General features: G+C 41.2%; 1 protein-coding gene across 1 annotated transcript in view; it reads right to left on the reverse strand.

Moving 5' to 3' along the window:
• Window positions 1-58, reverse strand: part of ARNTL2 (aryl hydrocarbon receptor nuclear translocator-like 2) — a 34705-nt gene extending 34647 nt beyond the window's left edge. The window contains exon 1 of the mRNA XM_010004136.1: window positions 49-58. The gene's annotated coding sequence lies outside the window, so the exon portion shown is untranslated. The remainder of the gene's footprint in view (window positions 1-48) is intronic.
• Window positions 59-13782: the final 13724 nt, after the last annotated feature.

The following is a 13782-nucleotide window of genomic DNA, read 5'->3' on the forward strand; positions in this document are numbered from 1 at the left end:
TGCCCCGCGCGGCCGTTGAGGGACGCGGGCTCTCCCGCCTCTCCGGCCTCGCCCGCCTCTCCTCCCGCCTCGCCCTGCCTCGTCCCCCGGCGGAGGATGTGCCCCGAGTGGCTTATTCACAGCTCCCCTCTGCTGTGCCGGAGAGTCCAGGGTAGGTGTGGGCCGCTCCTGACCTCTGCAATATTGGGGGAGAATTCCCCCCAGTCACTTTGCCCTGGCCTATCTAACTGTTCGACTTCCAGGGTTCCGCCTTGTCTGTGGAAGAAGCAGGATCCTGGAATAATTGTGGCTGGGAGACGCCTCTGTGGGTCAGCGGGTCCGGTGTGTGGTCAGAGCAGGGCAGAGAACAGTCACGTGTCGGCAAAAAGTAGCATAAAAATCAGGTTAACTTCTCCTAGTGTATTAAATTGTGCTCATAGGCCTGGACTGCACCAGGTGCTGAGGGTGTGGGTTTTGCTAATGTACTTTTGAAGTGAATCATCACCCTCACCACAGCTTTGGTTCACGTCCAGGGGTGGTCTTGGTGTAGGCAAGGTGTGTTTCTGTCTTCATTAGGAGCTCAAGATGCGCTTGCAAGAGGTTAATGTGCTCCCGCTGTTAACAGTCCACAGGACCCCACTAGAGCTAGTCTGAAATGAAAACTGTGTGACATGTAGTGAGGGCGTCAGGACTTCAGCAATGCTTGTTCCACTTGACAGTGGAACAAGCTTCTTTCTGTCTTCTCTGTGTTAACTTCGATGTAGCCTCTGCTTGCTCAGTTCCAGTTGCAGGTGTGGCAGAATAGGCTGTCGCCCAAGACGGGCACATCCTTACCTGTTCCATCTCCACGTGCCTGTTTCTACCTGTTGGACTCAGGTTTGAGGGAAGGTGCATGCACAGTGCAGCTGGTGTCACTTCCCAGTAAGGCTGGATCCAGATGATGGTGTGAAGGAAGCTGCTTCTGCAGGTGTCCTGTACAATGGGCTTTCAGAGCTTCTGTCTGCCGTTAGTAATGGGGATTCCTTTGGAACTAACAAAAGTAGGGGGAATATTTTGCCAAGTATATTATGGCCTTTCATCATCTGTTCTAGCTAATATCTAATTTGTTAAAATGCATATCTTTGAGTTACAGTCAAATTATTTTTTTCCGTTTTTTTTTTTCAGGAGGCATAATAAAATTACTTGTAAGATAAAAACATCCTTCCTTAAAAGCGAAAAAGGAGGTGTGGCTAAATATACACACAAAAAAGCAAATAATACACACAAAAATACTTCTTTACCTAAGTATTTTCATAATTGACTACATTATGTTGAGAGGAAATACATGTGTGTGAATGATAGTTCAGTAATCTGTCCAGGCCAAAGGAGGTTGCAAGTGTACAAAGGGTTAAGACAAAGCTATGGGTTATAAAATTGCTCTTGCAGACATAAATTGCTTGAAAGATAGTTTTCTGAGAAGCTGTTCTCTTCAAAAGGATAGTCACGTGCAACAGAACAATGAGGCTGGAGCCGTAGAAACAGCACAGAGAGACTCTTGTAATGTTTATAAGCACCTCACCACTGATGGTAAGACTACAGAGGGATTATAGTTTTTCATAAAATTGCAAGAGATTTTTTGTTATTGTTGATGCTTTTAAGAAATAAAGCTTTTTTTCATCCCCTTCAAAATTAAATTTTGAAGTCCATGCTGAAGGTTTGTGAAGCTTAAGGGCAGCCTTGGCTGCAGTGACCATGAAAGGGTGAAATTCCTACCTTAGGGCAGGTAGGAGGGTGCAAAGTAAGATTACTACCCTGACTCCGGGACAACAGCCTTTGGCCTCTTCAGGGACCTGCTTGGTAGATAAAGCTCTGGAGGGCAAAAGATCCCAAGAAAACTGGTCAGTATTCAAGGATCATCTTCTCCAGGCTCAGGAGAAATGCTTCCCAACAAAGAAGAGGTCAGGCAAAAACACCATGGATGAACAAGGAGCTCCTGGAAAAACTCAAACATAAAAGGAAGCCTACAGAGGGTGAAAGCAAGGACAAGTGGCCTGGGAGGAATACAGAGAAACTGAGCAGCCAGGGATCAGGTTAGGAAAGCTAAAGCCCTGATATAATTAAATTCAGCCAGGGAAATCAAGGGCAACAAGAAATGCTTCTATAGGCATATTGGTGATAACAGGAAGGCTAGGGAAAATGTCGGTCCTCTCGGAAAGGAAATGGGAGACCTTGTACCCTGGGATATGGAGAAGGCTGAGGTATTTAATTACTTTTTTGCCTCAGTCTTCGCTGGTAAGCGCTCAAGCCACACTGAGTTGCAGAAGGCAAAGACTGGGAAAATGAAGGACCACCTATGGCAGATCAGGTTCAAGACCATCTAAGGAATCTGAAGGTGCACAAGGCCATGGGACCTGATGAGATGCATCAGCAGGTCCTGAGAGAACTGGATGAAGTTGCAAATCTGCTTTCCATGATATTTCCATGAAAAGTCGTGGCAGTCCAGTGAAGTTCCCACTGACTGGAAAAGGGGAAACATAACCCCCATTTTTGAAAAGGGAAAAAGAGGACCTGGGGCACTACAAGCCAGTCAGTCTCACCTCTGGAAAGATCATAGAGCAGTTTTTCCTGGAAACTATGCTAAGGTGCATGGAAAATAAGGAGGTGATTGGTGACAGCCAGCTTGGCTTCATTAACAGCAAAGTGTGTCTGACAAATTTGTTGGTCTTCTACAATGGGGTTACAGAATTGGTCAATAAGGGAAGAGCAACTGATGTCATCTACCTGGACTTGTGCAAAGCATTTGACACTGTCCGACACGGCATCATCGTCTCTAAATTGTAGAGACAGGGACTTGGAGCAACCTGGTCTAGTGGGAGGTGTCCCTGCCCAAACCAGGGAGTTTGGAACTAGAGGATCTTTAAGGTCCCTTCCCACCCCAGCCATTCTGTAGTTCTTACTATAGCTTTATATACCTGGACAAAAATCTCATGTGTGTAAAAAAGCTGTTTCTGTGTGTGTGTTGTGTGTGTGTAGGAAAGTTAGTATTTTATCTTGGGAAAGGTAATGCCTTGAAACAGATGTATCTTCAAATCTTTGCTTCTCTGCTTCCATCATCCCATCTAAGACTGTAGTGCACTATTGTCTTTATTTTCATTATGTATAAGCATCTCTGTCTGCCAAAACTCTCTACAACTGGCTGAAAGGAGGTTGTAGGAAAATGGGTACTGGTGACTTTGTGGGTGTTGGTCTCTTTTCCCAAGTAACAAGTGGTAGGACAAGATGAAATGGCCTCAAGCTGCTCCAGGGGAGGTTTAGATTGGATATTAGGAAAAATTTCTTCACCGAAAGGCTTGTCAGGCACTGTAACAGGCTGCCAGGGGACTGATTGGGTCACCATCCCTGGTGGCATTTAGAAGATGTGTAGATATGGCACACAGGGACATGGTTTAATGGTGGACATGGCAGAGAAAGGCTTATGGTCGGTCTCAATGATCTTAAGGGTCCCTTCCGATTCTGTGATGCCGTGATTCTAAGAACTTGAGAAAGTAAATCCTCACAAAACAGTGTGGGCCAAATCCATTTGAACTCCTTTGAGTTTAATGGGATGTGGTGGAAGAGTAGTAACTTGCCTAGTCAATGACAGAGCTGGGGGAAAAAACTCAGAAAACAAGGCTGTGTTTCATTCATAGCCTTTGGAGATTTAGGCAGAATATACTTGCCTAAACTCCAAACTATAAGCTTGGGAAGGAGTACTCAGATGCAGCCCTGAACTGCATTTGTGCCATCTTTTATACTTGGAAGCTCTCAAGACATTTCATATTCAGCTCAGAAGCACCTTGTCTGTATAGGAGTGGGAAGCTCAGCATCTTGCCCGTAGCTAAGCTCAAGGGTTAGACAGGGCATGTGGAAAGTCAGAGTGAGTGATTGGCCCTAACAGAATATTCAGACCTGGCTGAGGAGTTGTGAGTTCCAGCTGGGGATGTTGCAGAACAAATGCAATTCCATCACTACAACATAGGCAATGCACACCTTTTCATAAGGTACTTTTTTTGCCTTGCAAATCCAACTTTTAACCTCAGGATTTTAAGCTGTACATAATCCCACAGTTATTATTGCAGTGATATATGAATTCAGCCATGCTGGGTCCAGCTTATCATACAGAATTAGTATTGAAGTAAAGCAATTGCAAACCACTTCTGCCCTAAATGAAACAAAAAGCAGTAGGAAGAGCCAAAAAACAGGAGTTAAGCAGTGTTGCCATCTTTGAGAAAAACTGCACATTTAATGAACATTTGTTTTATTCATATACAACTGATGCTGAAAAAAAATGTTCTAAGAATTTGTTAATAGGAAGCTTAAATTCCATGTCTGGCTCTGCGAAAATACTCTTTTGCCCCAGTTTTGAAGCTAGGAGCTCCCTCCTCCAGATTTGCATCATCACTGGACACCCAAATGTTAAGATTTCAGATGTATGAGTCAGCTACATTGACTGAAAATGTTTGAGACTCAGTAACTGTAGAAAGTTGAAGATGGCTATGGTTATAAAGCTTAATGAGTTAAAGATTTAAATAGTACCAGAAAACTCTTTTAACAAACTTAGTAGGTTAACAGCTATGAAATACAAATTCTCTCTATATGGGAACAGTCAATGAGGACATTCAAAGTGCAGTAGGGGTTTTTGGGGGTTCTTTTTGTGTGTTTTGTTTTGTTTGTTGTTTGGGGTTTTTTTTCTAACTTATTTACTAGAAACAGAGCTAATGTACCTTATTCACATTTTATGTGTTACTATTTTTTAGTGCAACAGTTGAAGCACTTGTAATTAAATCAGTGCAGAAATTTATGGCACTTTATGATATGTCTAGGTCAGAAAATCAGATCAGTCCCTTAGCAATGTATCTGCCTGTCATTTTTTCTTCTGTGTATTTCTCATCCATGGTCAATATCACATCTCCTGGTACTTAAGAGAGTTCTTACAAAGTTAATGCACTGTCAATTAATTAACACAGATTTTAAACATCATTTATTATACTTATTTCCTATTCAGAGGTGGTGATTTGTCTCTTCGTTAAACATGTAATACAATTAATATATGACAGTAGCTTGTATTCATAGCACATAGTTAGCCTTGAGTCTTGGCAGGGTAGGATCCCAGTTTAAGTAAGGCACTCAGGTGAGCACTTTCTCTTGAGTTGCTTTTAGCTATAAAATAGAGAACAGAACCCTTTATGTAAGCAACCGGTAGCCCTTTTTCCCAAACAACTTATACAACAACTTGTTAAAAGGATAAAAATAACAATCAAACCTCAGAGCTGTTAAATAATAGCCTGAGACCAAGCAGTTAAAGAAAGGTGTCTGTAGTATTACTTCTTTTTCTTTTTTGAGAATGATTAATGACATCAAAGGCATCGCATGTCTTAGCTATTACAAAGGACAAGAAGAGCATCCACTCAGCATTGCTCTGAGATATCCTGGAGTGGGTGTGAATTTCTTTGTGTATTTGCTGGTAGCAAGCTAGTTCCATGCACCTCACACTTAAAGAGACCTGTTTCAGAAGCTGAGAGTGGCTTAGAAAGGCACTCTGACAGGTTGACTGTTTATTAGGGTGACTGATACTGCTTCACATAAAAACATACTTAGGTGACTGCTTAGGGTGAGCTAGCTAACTTTTTCCTATTGAATCTTAATACCAGTAAACTGAAGTTACTCAGCAGACCTGTCAATATAAATACCAATTTTTCACAGACTTTCCTTCCAGAGCACAAGGGTTTAAGTTTCCCCCCTCAGCCATTCTGATTCACATGGCTCAAAGTAATGTAAAGAACAATACCTGTGACCTAAATCTGGTATGTTTTAATAGAGCACATGTGAACAGGCTAGATAGAATAATTAATACAGTTTTAAAAAATTGTTTTAGTGAGTGGTTTGTGCTTGAAAGTAATTGCATTACTTCAAAGGGCACCACAAGCAGTTTTTTGATTTTGCTTCAAATTCTGTGTCTATACATTAGTAAAATCTACGATAATTTTAAAAGTAGTTTTTCCCAAAATCAGAGAATCTTTTGGTTCAAAAAGTATATAAATAGCATGATGATGATACTGTAATCAGCCAATAACAACAATAAGCTCTTTAAAGTGATTTCCACTAGGTCATTGGCACAGAAGCCACCTGAAGAAGCAAAAAACCATCACAAAGTAATTCAGGCTTTGCCAGCAACAAACTGTGCATGCTGGCACAATACAGCACGTGAAGTTGTATGCGTTATGTTACGTGGTACATCAGGTTGGATTGTGATGGTGATAATAGTCTGACCTGAAAATTCCATGAATCTCAGACAAACTCCTTGCATGATGAATGAAGTTTCATTTGAGAAGAGCTTCCAAATCCTACTTGCTCTCCCTCTATAATCTTGCTGTTGGAGGGCGATCACTTTACTTTGTGGTTTTTAATTAAATTAGAACAAGTAAAAAATGTTAGTATTTTCCAAAGTGTCTGCATTATTTTGGAGTCCTGGCTGGTGAGGTTTGTGCCCACACACTAATTCACTTGCTTGTAAATCTCTTACCTAAGTCTATCAATTGGATGGTGCCACTTTTGATTTAAAAACAAAATAAGCTTCAGTTTTTAAATAGTCTTTTCATTCCTGGCAGAATCTGGTGTTTTCTGACTGCCTACCAAAAGCCTAGCGTCTAATGTTTCTGAAAAACAGTATTGCTGTTACAAATCTCTACACAAGGATAAATAAAGCTGCTCAGGGGGCCTGTTGAAATGAAAAGCAATTGAAGTGTGCCTGTGGTGCTCAAGTGGCAGCTCCCAAGCTGAGTCCTACCTCTGTAGGTTCAGGGAAATCCCATCTAGTGCCTTTTCTGCTGTGTCTGAAAGAGAGCAACACCAGCTGTGACAACAGTAGATCTCTAAGGACAAAACACCTATTCTTGGATATATACATGCAACCAACCTGTGAACCTTTAAGCTGCAATTGTCTCATCCATCTTGCCTGCAAAGGTCCCAACAATGCACGATGTCACTGTCTGAAAGTCATCTTGATTAAAGCAAACTTGTCACCCACAGTACCTATTCCTGATCTTGCAAAGTGTTAACAGCCTCATATTAAACAGCTGGTATAGGAACAATGCCAAGATACAGGAACGTAAACCACCTTAAATCTGTGCCACTAAGCTGAGGCAGAATTAACTGAAAAGAGAAACCCAATGACTGTTACAGAGTGGGCCTGTAAGTAGGTCTGATGTTACTCAGCAGAGCTTTGCCCATCTGTCTGCTTCCTAGAAAATGCAAAATCCATACTGGGGCCCAGTGTGGGTCAAATCCCACAATTACATACTCTGCTTTGTCGGAAAAGTGCATTGAAGTAAAATTATACCATTTACAAAGTTACCTTGAGGCATTAATTTTATGAAACAAAACAAGCAATATTTTCTTCTTTATTAGCACAAGTGCCCTGCAAGTTTGTTACTTTTTTGTTTGAAGCCACAAGGCATGTTCTTCACAGCCTACTTTACAACCAATTTAATTCTATACATGGTAAAATCTTTGTCTCATTTGTAGCAAACATGAAGGCATCACATCAGCAAACAGCTTGCTTTTAAGACCATACTTGTTCATTGGCTGCTTTGGGCTTTAGATAGGGATCTTTTGCTGATGTTAGTGGGAGCTGGATGAGACCTCAAGGGCAGCCTGCTGCACTGAAAATGTTGAGATATGTGTCTGGTTTTGCAGTGATTCACTCTGTCATGGTCAAAAACTCACTCAAGTTCTTATCTGATCATTCATTATTGTTAAATAGATATATTGAAGTCAGAAGTAGACTTGGTAGGGTAATGAAGTGTCCAAGACTAGCAGAGCTATTGCAGTTTTTGAGCGAGTCCTAACACTGGAGAGAAGTGTGGCCAAATCAGTGCTCCCATTTTGAGGCACAGAGTTTTACAGATGGCCATATACGTATGGGCATGGCCCAGGGGAGTGTCTTGGCACCTGTTCCCACTGGAACTGCATTATCTTCATATTCCAGCCTATGCATCCACACTGAGGGGCAGACTCTGCCCACATTGCTGGAAGAAAACAATGTGTTACAGAGAACTGGTGCCTGTGTAACTCTTGCTATCTGTAGCTGCCATCTCTTTTTCAAAATGTGGAGCAGGGGCCACAGTTACGTTTTTACACAACAGTGTCAAGGCCACAGGACTTTGCTGATGAGCCACCTTTTCAACATTCTTCAGTTTCGTGGGCATGAACTGTAGAGGTCAGGGCAAAGATTTCGTCTTTGGGAGAGAGGAGGACAGGCAGGGAAGCCTGAATGGAAAGAACTGCTACCAATGGAAGACTGACTGCCTAGGGACAGAACATAGAGAGAGCACGTACTCCTAAGAGGCGAGAGAAGCAGCAGGCAGATGGTGTCTCACTAGAAATGGATTAAAGCAGCTGGTGCAGAAACAAGATGTGGCATCAAGGGTCAGTTCAAATCAGAAACAAAGTGTTCCTAGCAGAGCTCTGACTTGATTGGGAAATGAGAAACCTGGGTTATTTTCCCTCCTCAGCATGAGAAGGTTCAAGCCCACATGCCCCAGTTCCCCAGAGAACAACAACCTCGGAGCTATCAAATAACTTGGAGAGGTGGTGGGAGGAGTAGGAGGCAGAGAAATGAACTCTCTCTGCATGTAATTCATTTCCCCTCCCACCAACTGCATAAGTGTTCCTGTGTAATGAAGTGCACACAACCCAGTGCCATTACTACTGACAGAACATATGCTCTTGTATTACATACTTACCCTTCTCCAGCCTTGAACTGTCCCAATAGTTAATATACTTGGTATCTTTCCAACAGCAACTTCTTTTAGGTAGCATGGCAATCCCTGCAGGAGCCTGGTGGTGCTGAACCCAACATGGCTCACAGCTAACTGTGTTACAGTCTACTAGCACCCACATTTAACATCTGCTTTGAAGTTCAGCTATGGGATAGGCATTTTAGAACCCCTCTGCTATCAAATATTTACATATATAATATATTAAATTACCTTAAAGAAGTACATTAAGCACTTCCTGAACTACAAGTTCATCCATGTCCAAGGCCAGAGCTGGGAACCACTACTGTAATAGAATCACAGAATGGTTTGGGTTGGAAGGGACCCTAAAAACCATTTAGTTCCAACCCCCCTGCCATGGGCAGGGACATCTTCCACTGGACCAGGTTGCTCAAAGCCTCATTCAGCCTGGCCTTGACAACTTGCAGGGTCATCAGTCCCCAACAGCGAGACAGACAAACCATTTATGAATACTCCTCCCTTCTCCTTCCATGGGAAGATTGTCAGAAAAGACATTTTATTGTCCAAAGCAAAACTGTTTTGCTTATGTGCAAGGCACATTTTCTACAAGAGTAAAGAAGTGAAAAATGTACAACATATATTTGCAGCATGTCTCAAATATTAAACTAATATTTTAAAATCCCCACATTTCTGCACAAGCTGAAGGCATAGCCTTTATATTTGCCATTAAAGTGCTGTATTTTTGAAGAATACTGAATTTGATAATGCAATGAGATAAAGAATTGAGCCTGCATATCTAGCTCTGAGATACAATATCCAGTTACTGGAAGAAAAATGTAATCCCATTTAATAAAATTTGTAACATTCTGTTGAAATTATATCATTCACTGAGCTGCAGTTCAAGCAGAAGGCTGTTATTCACTGGAGGGCTCCAGAGAAGGCCAGATTCCAGATGCTAGCTCCTCTTTGCTTTCAGCTGCTCAACTCTAATAATTTTTTTCACATGATTATTTCAAAACTGCATCTGCTGCCACTGTGCTGAACTCAGCAAGGAATGGGGAACAGGAGCACAAAATTGTTCCTATAGTGAATTGAAGGACACAACTGCACATAATACACTTCCTTGTATAAATTATGGCCTACAGGGAAGAAAAGTCATCTCTTGTGAAGAGCAGCAACTTTTTTAGAAGCAGCTTCACATGACTTCAGTTGGTAAAGTTGAACAATTTTTTGAGATCTCTATTTTCTGATTGGGTAGTGACACTGGGGTTTCCACTGTCTATGGAATTCAAGCTGAGAATAGTGTCTTGATTCCTTGGATGTCTCCCATTCCAGAAAAGAAGCAAAACCAGAACACTGGAATAAAAAAATAAAAAACAACCCAGCAAATTTACAAAAGGAATGCTACTTTTATTTTCAAATGCTGTAAAAAGCCTCATATAAATTTTTATAATGCTTCTATGTAACTTTCCCAACCACAACTAATGAAACAATCTAAGAAAAATATAGCATTTGCTATTTTGACTCCAAGAACGAGCTGCTGTAATATATCAACATTAAAAGGACAAGGTACAGTATGTAACAATGCTTGTAATTGCTCATATTATTGAAAAAGTGAGAGCACTTCCTAAGCATTAAGAGTATCACTGGGCTAAACTGCAGTATTCCCTACTTGCTGTTGCAGAGGAGGAAAGTCACCTCTTTCCAAGGAGCAGACAACACCTTTTGTACTGCTTATGCCCATTTGTCTTAGTAGTGTGGAGAGCTTCCAGCAAGCCCCTTTGCACTTAGGTGAATTCACCCACGTCAGATGCTATTATTCCATACTGTATCCAGTGGCTCTGGTGTTCAACAATTGACCTATAAAAATAACACTTATATAACTCTCCAGCAAGGCAAATTGAACAGTGCAAACGCAGTATCAACAATATTTGTTTTCTGAATGCTGGCAATTCTTTCCACTCCTTTTGCACATGAAACCACCTCTGCTGATGTCCTGTACCTAAGGCCACTCACTCACACTGATGGGAGATGGAACAAAGTGCAAAAAAAGCTCAGCTGCATTTCCCAATCCAAGCTTCCTCCCCCCAGCTTCAGGGTATTCAGATCCAGAATTTCGATTCAGGCCCACCATTTCCATCGATGCACTCAGGTTTTTTCCCTGCTGGAATGGGTTAACTTCCCAGCAAAACTCTGATAAGAATTTGCATACACAGTTCCACATTTTAACAAAAGTTAACAAAACATACTTTCAGAAAATAAATTTTCACATGGTTGCAATCATCAAGCCATTTCAGAATCTTTGGTACTCCAAGAATAAGAAAAATAAATGGCACAGTGACAAACATTGCCAAAGGAAAAAACACAACCATCCAAAGACAAAAATAACAAAAGATATGTTGCACTTCCATTTTTTGAAAGCCAGTGTCGATTAACCTTCTGTTCTCTTTAATCCATTAGTGTCACAGTTTCACCTTAAAAAAATTCTATCATCCTAAAAGCAGTAGCTAATACTTCGTGTAACTTGACTTACTGATTAAAAGAATGCTATGTTAAAAAAAATAAAATAATCAACTACCACAATACAGGAGTTTATGATAAATAGGCTGCAGGTTGTTTCCCTATGGATAGAATTCCTATGTGAGCACTGATATGATTAATCATCCACAATTTGAAATGAGTATTATCTTTAGTGTTACAAATATAAGGGTTGAGCTTTTTTTGAAGTTTGTAAACCAGTATGTACAGACAGTTGTTTAATAGATAGCTTTAAATTAAGTATGCATTTATCTCCCCTCCCCCAAAACCTGCAGAAATAAAAGAATAAATCACCAGTATTACTGAGCATTTGCGGTTTCCATGAAACTTCTCTTGTCTTAGCAAATTCAAGCAAAGACTTCTTATTAGGGAAATAGGGTCTTTTGAAATGCCTTGTTTGCAGAATTCCATTTCTGGTGCACATAGTGCCCCATGAAGGAGACTGGAAATGAAAACTGTTAACAATTCTCTTTTAAATAGCAGTGTCCTTTGAGGGCAAGTTTGCATCTCAGACATTTTCTGCCCAAGCTCCTCTGTCTGGGTAGAATAGACTGAATACCTTAGAAAAGAAATTTGCTTTCCTGAGAAAAGCCTCAAAAGCTGCTAAGGGCACTGGCAGAATGAAGCCTGAAATTTTAAAGGTGGATTTAAGTGACTTACTGTTTTGGACAGTCTTTGTATGGATAGAGGCTGAGCTTCATTACATTGACAAGGCTAAGAACAACACTGGGGAATTTCTGAGGCATCTTGCCCCCACAGCAATAAAGAGGTGTTAATTAGTGTAAGGCCTGGGAAGAAAAACTGGAGATTAATGAGCCGTTCCCACATAAATTCAGCATTTAGACAAAAGTTTAGTTTAGCCATGTTCTGATATAACACTGTAAACTGGATGGACCCTGAGGCAGTGGCTGCTCCTCTGTGATGAGCTAAAGACTAAAGCTTTTTGTAGATATGCATTAAAAATAAAAAGTATTAGACGTTTGAAGAGAAACAAGATCTTGGAGGAAAGACATCACTGAAGCCCTTGAGGAACCTAGTAGCTGTTGGATTGGAGAAGACTATATGCATGTCAGTAAGCCACTGATGGGCTTGCTGGTCACACATGAACACCCCAATGTGTGTGTTTTTAAAGCATGTAGATAATGCTGAACAGCTGATACCATGGTGCCTAACAGCAATAAATATTTCTGTAAACAGCTCTGTAAACAGTCACTTCGATTTTGCTGCAAAAGTCAGTCTTAATGGAGTCTTTCCTGCTGTGTACCATAACATCCTGTGCTTCACTCCTATGGGCACTGCAGAGGCTTCAGAGTGCCTTTCACTTGCATTCAAAGGATGCTTCTTCAATTACTGGGGAATTTTTCATTGCTATAAATCTCATTTGTAACCAGAAAATGACACTGAAGATCTCTACTGTATTATGATAGATTCAAAGTACTGCAGATAATATGCTGGTACAGGCAGAGATACAGAAAAATTTGCCAACGGCCAGGTAATTCCAAACTGTTCTAGGAGTGCAATTCTGTCCTGAACTTCTGCTGGGCTGAGAAGAAAAAACATACCCTGCAGATGGAAGGCTTTCTGCTTCAGTTTCCTTGCCCATATCTTCTGTCAGTTTGCCACTATCCTGATTTCTGCTTCAGTTTCCTTGACCTAGGAGAAGGAGACCCATATCTTCTGTCAGTTTGCCACTATCCTGCAGGGTAGTGAGAACAGTATTTAGATTGCGTGCTCACTTCAGCTGTGGTTGGTTCAGGGTTCCTGGAAACTGAGCTGCAGGCTCAGCTGAACTGTTTTAATCCCATGGTCCCATTAGATGGAGAAACTAGAAGATGGAGCCCACACAAAAGCCTGAGTCTAGTGGAACACTCCATTTCCTCTGGCTTGACAAAGGCAGCTACAGGGTGTTCTGGACAGGAAAGGCTCTAGCTTGGAACTTCTTAGAGAGACAAAAAGAGAAAAAGCAGCAGTTTGGTCACTTTACTAGAATACGTTTTGCACAGACAGAAAAGGCCATTTGAATGATAAGTAGCAAAAAGATGATCTGCCTTACAGCAAAGGAAGAAATGCTGTCCTGGAAACAACATTTCATCTCCTTGGAACTTGGTACCAGCAAGTTTCCCTTCTGTTAAAAATCTTTTTAAGTTTTATTCGGCTTCCTTTTATCTTCATAAGTGGCCAACAGGCATAGTCATCTTAGACAGTCATAGCCATCAACTAGCATTTTAAGTAGAAATACCACTAAACCTGTCACAGAGACTGTTCCACTGCCACACACAGTGGAAAATGAAGAAGCAGGGAACAATGGGCTGGCAAAGCCCTCCAGTAGGGAGGAGCAAGGGCAGACAGGACACAAATAGGCCCACAGGACACTGCTATTTAAAATAATTCAGTGTTGCCATACTCACAGGGTATCCTGCAGACCACAACTGAAACACCCTTGAGCAATTACTCAGATTTTTGCAAATGTGGGAATTTTTTTTTTATACTGCATATCTAAACCCCACCA

Source organism: Chaetura pelagica, unplaced genomic scaffold (assembly GCF_000747805.2).
Source record: "Chaetura pelagica isolate M959 unplaced genomic scaffold, ChaPel_1.0 scaffold198, whole genome shotgun sequence".
Lineage (NCBI taxonomy): Eukaryota > Metazoa > Chordata > Aves > Apodiformes > Apodidae > Chaetura > Chaetura pelagica.